The sequence below is a fragment of the Arachis duranensis genome, chromosome 2 (assembly GCF_000817695.3).
Source record: "Arachis duranensis cultivar V14167 chromosome 2, aradu.V14167.gnm2.J7QH, whole genome shotgun sequence".
Classification (NCBI taxonomy): Eukaryota; Viridiplantae; Streptophyta; class Magnoliopsida; order Fabales; family Fabaceae; genus Arachis; species Arachis duranensis.
Window position 1 is genome coordinate 37,418,383 of NC_029773.3, and position 9,094 is coordinate 37,427,476.

Consider the following 9,094-nt stretch of genomic DNA (forward strand, 5'->3'; position numbering starts at 1 on the left):
CAACTTTCATGCGAGCATTGGGATGGCTCCGTATGAGGCTTTGTATGGACAAAAGTGCCAGTCTCCACTTTGTTGGTATGAATCGGGTGAAGCAAGTGTATTGGGTCCAGACATGGTAGCAGAGACTACGGAGAAGATTAAGAAAATACGAGAAAGAATTTTGACTGCTCATAGTCGACAAAAGAGTTATGCGGATCAGAGAAGGAAACCGTTAGAGTTTAAAGTGGGAGAGCACATGTTTCTACGAGTTACACCCACAACTGGGATTGGAAGAGCAATCAAGACCAAAAAGTTGAATCCGAGGTATATAGGACCGTTTGAGATCCTTAGCATTTCGGGCCGGTGGCATATCAAGTGGCTTTGCCACCTCACCTATCTAACCTACATGACGTGTTCCATGTCTCACAACTCCGTAAGCAAAGGTCGGACATGGCTCATGTGTTGGAGCCTGAGACGGTCAAGTTGAGGGAAAACTTGACTTTCCAAGTGACACCGATTAGAATTGATGACACCAGTGTAAAGAAGTTGCGAGGAAAAGAAGTTCAGTTGGTCAAAGTTGCTTAGAAGTGAGTAGGAGTTGAAGAGCATACTTGGGAATTGGAATCCGAGATGTAAAAGGATTATCCCGAGCTTTTCTTAGGTAATTCAAATTTTGAGGGCAAAATTTCTTATTTGGTGAAGAGAATGTAAGAACCGCAATTAATCAAACTGGTTAATTAAGTGCTTATATTAACCAATTTTGATTCCAAAAAGTTAGAGTGAGAATTTGAGGTTTTAAACATCATTTTTGGACTCAGTGGGTCCTTCTGAAAAACCGTGAACTGGCAGTTGAACCAGTTCAACCGGTTCAACCGGTTCAAGTCTACCCGGCGCTACTCGAGAGAAAGTAAAAACAGTCAAAAACCTTAGAAAAACATTAGAAATGGAGAACCGGGCGTTAATTTTAAAAAGTTTGGCCTGAAGTTGGGCCAAACGGGTTAAAAACGCTAACAGGATAAACCGGGCCCAAGTTGGGCCCAAAACCAACACATATAAAGGTTCATTTAATGAACCCTAACCTCATAAACACACACACACTTTAGAAATTAAGAAAGGAGGAGAGGAAGAAGAAAACCCTATTCACCTCAATCTTCCCAAGCTCATATCTTGAGCTATAGAGCTTCGATTTGCATGCCGTCAGCGGCTACGCGTTTCTTGTGAAGAGTTCTACAAAACCCATCTAAGAAACTCTAGAGGTAAGCTCGAAATCCTCCCATTTCTTCTCTCCAAAATTTTGGATACCTAGGGTTTTTGATTAAGTAAGTTTTTGTGATTCTTGGTGTTTAGGTTCAGTTTAATCCTTGCTTAGCTTTGGATTTTGACATCCAAATCTGTGAAAAAGGTAAGAGGCTTTGAACTCTTGTGAAATTTTGATTTATGTTGAGCCCTAGTTTGAATTGTGGTGATTTATATGTATATAGCTTAATTAATGTGAGTTTGGAGCTTGTTGGTGCTTGTAGGAGCTACATTGGTGATTGGATATTGGTTGAAGCTCATTTGGTTCATATTGAGAATCGACCAAGGTATGGTTTCGGTTTTCTCTATGTAGTATACAATATTCATGGACACTTAGGCTAGTGACCCATAGGATAGGATTGGATTTGAATGGTTGATAAGTTGTTGGATGTATTTGTATGATGATATTTGATGAAATGATGAATTTGAGTTGATAATGATGATTAATAATGATATGATGAGGATGAATGATTTGTGAAGTTGAGTAGTGGATTATGTTGATAAATGTGATATTGGTGATGATTGATTGGTAATATAGTTGAAAAATTGTTAATGAAGTTTAATATATGAGATATATTGATGTGATGTTGTGGATGTGGAAAGCTGAAGGAAAAATGTGGTAAATTTGTGGTAGTATGACATAGAGGGTTGATTTTGATGAAAAGAGGAGTTTGGACTGGTTTGGTTTGGTTTTGGTTATGTTTGATAAAGGAATTGGGAAAATTGTGATTTTGGGGAAAAGTTGAATTTTGGTGAACTTTGTCCGATCACAACTTTTGATCATTCAAAGTTGGTGTTGAAAATTTGAAATTCTACAAAGTTACAGAATTCTAAGTATTCTGGTATGTGCGCACGCACACTCCGCATAAATGGTGACCTGTGCGCATGCACAGACATGTGCGTCCGCACACGCAGAGGCAGGCAATCTGCCTGCAGCGCTGGCACAGCTTGTGCACGCGCACACCAATGAAAAATTGCAACCTGTGCATACGCACAGACCTGTGTGCACGCACACGTTGGGGAGGCCAATCTATTGGGGGCACTGGCACAGGTTGTGCGAGTGAACAGACCTTTTTAAGTTTTGACACATGTGCGTACGTACACTTTTAAAAATTTTCTGGGCATGCACACGCACACCCCTGTGTGGATGCACACGCCTTGTTTCTCAAATTTTTCTTTGTTTTCAACTATTTCACCTTCCCCACGAGGTTGTAAGCTTCTATAACACCTTTTAAGACTTTTGGGCATATTTGTGGGTGTTCAAACATGGGAAATGGGTTAAGGGTCTTAGACACAATTATTTGGGAAAAGTTAGCAAATGGAGTGCTAGGTTTCTGTTGTACTAGGGAAGGTTTGATGATGTGTGATGGATGGTTGATGAATGAAATATGAAATCAAGGAACTGAAATGTTAATGAACAGTGGTTGAAAACGAGTCGAGGACTTTGAATGAAGTGATGGATCTATCTTGTACAAAAAATGTTTTGAAAATCACTGTACCACGTTTTCATTGAGATTATGAGACGCTATGCGCCCGGCAGGGGGCCGAGGTTGGATCCCGCTTATCGAGGTAGCGGTGGCAGCGTAAGGGCGGTGGTTTATCCCGCTTGCGCTTAGATGTGAGATCGGAGGCAATAGATCCCGCTCGCATCCCTTCGGATCATCAGAGTGTGCAGGCGCAAAATCCTGGACAATGATTCGAGCACTATATCTCGGGGGTTCCCACACCAAGAATCTGAAGGGAAACATCCCCATGGAGATGTGTCAGGTTGGCAATTGAACAAACAATGTGATATCACAGCCAATAGGGCATGCATTCATCATATGCATCTTCTACCTATTTGTATGCTTTGCCGACATGACATTGTTTTCCCTATCTGTTTAACATGTCTAATTGCTACCTGTATTATTTATTGTATATACCTCTACTTGTGTTTTACTTGTATTGTATATACTTGTGCTGTTACTGGGGTTGAAGAGGTTCGAAAGGCGGTGGCGATGGGATCGCATGGCGATCGGTTGGTGAAGGCTGTGGGACAGCGGTGTTTGATTAGAGTAGAAATTCCCTAAGATAGATTACCCTTTTATGGCACTACGGCTTAAGTTGTGTTAAGGAAATTACTTTTATGCTGATTTGGTTTAGAATGCTTTAAGTTTGAATTCTTGTGATGGATATGGAGTCTAGGATTGCCTTTGGCATCTCGCGGTCTTATATCCTACATCACTGGGCACTGTTACCATACTGAGAACCTCTGGTTCTCATACCATATTTCTGTTGTATTTTTCAGATGCAGGTCGCAACCCAACTCGGTGAGTTATCTGGTTGGTGACAGAAGCGGAGGATCCGGATATTTCTTTTGAGTCTTTGATGTATTTTGTATATGTATCTCACTTTTGTATTTTGTTTTGCCTAGAGGCTTGTATCTCAGAGGACAAAACTTGCATAAGCTATTTTTATTGTCTTATTTCATATACGATCTGTATTTGGCTAGCCGGCTTAAACTCCGCAAGTCGTGGCTAGCGTCTTATGATATTATACTATATTATATTATGATGTTTGTTATTCTATACTTGTTTTTTTATGCTTTAAGTCAGTAGCTTCATTAGTACGTTTTGCACTTTTGAAATCCTATTTTTGAGCTATATTCTTCATCGGGATATTATTAACTCCTTCTATATAATATGTGTAAAAGCTTAGAACTATCGTAGCCTTTGATTAACCTTTGCTTTACAACGCGAGGTAAGGCTTAGGCTAATTAGGGTGTTACATTTAGTATTGTAGGGCCCACATCGGTTGGGGAGGGGAACGAAGCATGCCTTATAAGGGTGTGGATACCTCTCCCTAGCATGACGCGTTTTGACGAGTGAGTGTGGGGTTTCAGCTATTATCCCTATCGTCAAAGGCAAAACCGAGAGTCCTTGTGTGCCAAAGTGGACAATATTGTGCTAGTGGGTGGTCTGGCCTGTTACAGACGGTATTAGAGCCAGAGCCCGGATCGATGTGCCAGCGAGGGCGTTGGGCTCCCTTAGGGGGGTGGATTGTAAGGTCCCACATCGGTTGGGGAGGGAAACGAAGCTTGCCTGATAAGGGTGTAGATACCTCTCCCTAGCATGACGCGTTTTGACGAGTGAGTGTGGGGGATTTTAGCTATTATCCCTATCGTCAAAGGCAAAACCATGAGGCCTTGTGTGTCAAAGAGGACAATATCGTACTAGCGGGTGTTCTGGGCTATTGCAAATTTGGTGAGCCATAATTCGGCTTCCATACCCCCAAATGGTTTCAAACTCATTTCATATGAAAATTGGGTCTGTGAAGTTTACGCTGTTTGAAGAACGGATGAAAAATATTTTAAAACGAGAAAGTTATGCGCGTCAAAATTTCGGTGTGCAAAATTCAAATTCTGTAGCATTTAGCATTTTTACCCATTTTACAGAACTTGCATACGTGACACTGCATGCAACGCGACCAACCTTTTCGGCTTGAGAATCTCACGTACGCGAGCAGGGTGCTTGCGTACACGAGCAACGAAAAACCCACCCACGCGTACGCATGATCCCTGAAATCAGCAAAGTGAGTTTTGTGTTTTAAAATGTAATTTAGAACATCTAAACCTCTATTTTTACTCTTTTAGCCCCTAAACCTTAGTTGTATGCTTAGTAATGGGGTAAAGTGAATGTTGAAGGTGGCGGAAGTATGGTACACAAAATTGCAATCACACTTTTGCAACTCCGCACAACTAACCAGTCTAAAGATACAATAGGAAAAAGTGCTATTTATACTAAACTAGTAACTTAGGTTTACAGAAAATAAGTAACTAAGTGCAGATAATGCAGAAATCCACTTCCGGGACCCACTTGGTGTGTGCTTGGACTGAGCATTGAGCTTTACATGTGCATAGGCCTTTTCTAGAGTTAAACGCCAGTTTGGATGCCAGTTTGGGCGTCTAACTCCAGTTCTGGTGCCATTTCTGGCGTTTTACGCCAGAAAAGGGTCTCTAGTTGGCATTTGAACGCCAATTTGGGCCATCAAATATCGGGAAAAATATGAACTATTATATATTGATGGAAAGCTCAAGATGTCTACTTTCTAACGCAATTAAGAGCGCGCCAATTGGGCTTCTGCAGCTCTAGAAAATCCACTTCGAGTGAAGGAGGGTCAAAATCCAACAACATCTGCAGTCCTTTCTCAGCATCTGAATCAGACTTTTGCTCAGGTCCCTCAATTTTAGTCAGAAAATACCTGAAATTACAAAAAAAGACACAAACTCATAGTAAAGTTCAGAAATGTGATTTTTGTAAAAAAACTAATAAAAATATAATAAAAATAACTAAAACATACTAAAAGCTATGTAAAAACAATGCCAAAAAGCATATAAATTATCCGCTCATCACAACACCAAACTTAAATTGTTGCTTATCCCTAAGCAACCAAAAACAAAATAGGATAAAAAGAAGAGAAAATACAATAAATTTCAAAATATCAATGAAGCTTAGTTCCAATTAGATGAGCGGAACTAGTAGCTTTTTGCTTCTGAACAGTTTTGGCATCTCGTTTTATCTTTTGAAGTTCAGAATGATTGGCATCCATAGGAACTCAGAATTCAGATATTGTTATTGATTCTCCTAGTTTAGCATGTTGATTCTTGAACACAGCTACTTTATGAGTCTTGGCCGTGACCCTAAGCATTTTATTTTCTAAGATTACCACCGGATACATAAATGGCACAGACACATAACTGGCTGAACCATCTCAGATTGTTACTCAGCTTTGCTAGAGTCCCCAGTTAGAGGTGCCCAGAGTTCTTAAGCACACTCTTTTTTTGCTTTGGATCACGACTTTAACCACTCAGTCTCAAGCTTTTCACTTGGACCTTCATGACACAAGCACATGGTTAGGGACAGCTTGATTTAGCTGTTTAGGCCAGGATTTTATTCTTTTGGGTCCTCCTATCCACTAATGCTCAAAGTCTTGGATCCTTTTTACCCTTGCCTTTTAGTTTAAAGGGTTATTGGCTTTTTCTGCTTACTTTTTTTTTCTTTCTTTTTCTTTATTTTTTGCAAAATATTTTTTTTCTCACAAGCTTTGTGTTTTTCACTGTTTTTTCTTGCTTCAAGAATCAATTTTATGATTTTTCAGATTATCAATAACATTTCTCTTTTTTCATTATTCTTTCAAGAGCCAACAATTTTAACATTCATAAACTTCACTATAAAAAATATGCACTGTTCAAGCATTCATTCAAAAAACAAAAAGTATTGCCACCACATCAAAATAATTAAACTATTTTCAAGATAGAATTCGAAATTCATGTACTTCTTTTTCTTTTTCAGAAAATATTTTTCATTTAAGATAGGTGAAAGATTGATGGAATCATTCATAGCTTTAAGACATAGACACTAGACACTAATGATCATGTAATGAAGACACAAACATAGTCAAAACATAAAGCATAAAAACCGAAAATAGAAAAGAAAATAAACAAGGAGATTAAAGAATGTGTCCACCTTAGTGATGGTGGCTTCTTTTTCCTCTTGAAGAACCAATGGAGTTCTTGAGCTCCTCTATGTCTCTTCCTTGCCTTTGTTGCTCCTCTCTTATGGCTCTTTGGTGAGGTCTATGAGTGGGCTCTCTTGTTTACTCCATCCTCTTTCTAGTGATGGGCTTTTGAGATGAATCTCTCCATCTCCCATGACTCAGAGTTGGAAGCAACTGCCTTCTCTTTCCTCTTTCTAGAGGTTTCTCCGGCCTTAGTTGCCATTAATGGTTATGGAAAAACAAAAAGCAGATTTTTTTTCCACACCAAACTTAAAAGGTTTGCTCGTCCTCGAGCAAAATAAGATAAAAGGGAGTAAAAAAAGAATGATGCAATTAATTTTGAAAACTTATTACTTTATACAAGAAAAATTAAAAAGAGTTGAAAAGAATTTGAAAAGATATGTAAGTTTTGAAAACATTTTGGAAGGAATTGAAAAGAATTGAAACAGAATTAAAAAGAATTGGAAAAATTATTAATTTTTGAAAATAGAAATTGAAAGATGAATGTTTAAAATATGTTTGATGCAAAAAATTATGAATTAAAACATGAAAAAATGAAAAAAAAATCGAATTGGAAACAAAATCACCTCCCTTGTGTCATCCTGGCGTTAAACGCCCAGAATGCTTTCCATTCTGGCGTTTAACGCCCACTTGACTGCCTCTTTGGGTGTTTAACGCCCAGCCAGCCTGACTAGCGTTAAACGCCAGGAATCTTTCTTTATTGGGCATTTTTCTGAACGCCCAAAATGCTGCCTGCTTGGGCGTTAAACGCCCATTTTGCTATCCTTACTGGCATTTAAACGCCAGTAAGCCTGTCCTCCAGGGTGTGCTATTTTTTATGCTGTTTTTTATTTCGTTTTAATTCTGCAGCTATTTTTGTGACTCCACATGATCATCAACCTAAAGAAAACATAACATGGCAATGGAAAACAAATGTCTATAAAAAAATAATATAATTAAATAACATTGGGTTGCCTCCCAATAAGCGCTTCTTTAATGTCAATAGCTTGACAGTGAGCTCTCAGAGAGCTTCATAGAGACTCAGAACTTAATGGGCACCAAACTTAGAGTTTGAAAGTGCTGGCACTGCTTGACTTTGTATGGAGAGAATTGGATGAAGCTTTTCATGCTTCTTCTCCATATTTACAGAAGAATATTCTTGAGCCTTAAACATAAGGTAGTCATCATTCAATTGAAGTACTAACTCTCCTCTGTCCACACTACAACATTTTGGGTCTATGGCCACGGTTTTTTTGGTCACGGTAAAAAACCATGACCATAGAAGGTCTATGGTCACGGTTTTTTACCGTGACAAAAAAAAGGTATGGTCACGATTTTTTAAAAAAAGGTGACCATAGAGTACCTATGGTCACGGTTTTTAAAAAAGGGTGGCCTAAAAGGGTCTATAGTCACGATTTTGGAGGGTGACCTAAAGGGGGTCTATGGTCACGGTTTTTTGGGGTGACCAAAAAGGGTCTATGGTCACGGTTTTTCAAAAAAGGGTGACCTAAAAGGGTCTATGGTCACGGTTTTTCAAAAAAGGGTGACCTAAAGGGTCTCTGGTCACGGTTTTGGGGGGTGACCTAAAAAGGTCTATGGTCACGGTTTTGGGGGTGACCTAAAGCGGTCTATGGTCACGGTTTTTTAAAGTGACCAAAAAAGGTCTATGGTCACGATTTTTTAAAAAAGGGTGACTTAAAAGGGTCTATGGTCACGGTTTTGGGGGGTGACCTAAAAGGGTCTATAGTCACGGTTTTGAGGGGTGACTTAAAGGGGTCTATGGTCACGGTTTTGGAGGTGACCTAAAGGGGTCTATGGTCACGGTTTTAGGGGGTGACCAAAAAGGGTCTATGGTCACGGTTTTAGAGGGTGACCTAAAGAGGTCTATGGTCACGGTTTTGGGGGGTGACTTAAAGGGGTCTTTGGTCACGGTTTTTCGAAAGTGTAACCTAAAAGGGTCTATGATCACGGTTTTGGAAGGTGACCTAAAGCGGTCTATGATCACGGTTTTGAGAGGTGACCTAAAGGGGTCTATGGTCACGGTTTTTCGAAAGGGTAACCAAAAAGGGTGTATGGTCACGGTTTTGGGAGGTGACCTAAAGCGGTCTATGGTCACGATTTTGGAGAGTGACCTAAAAGAGTCTATGGTCACGGTTTTTTGCAAGGGTGACCTAAAAGGGTTCATGGTCATAGTTTTAGAGGATGACTTAAAAGGATCTATAGTCACGGTTTTGAGAGTGACTTAAAAAGGTCTATATTTTTATAATTTTAAATATTTTATATA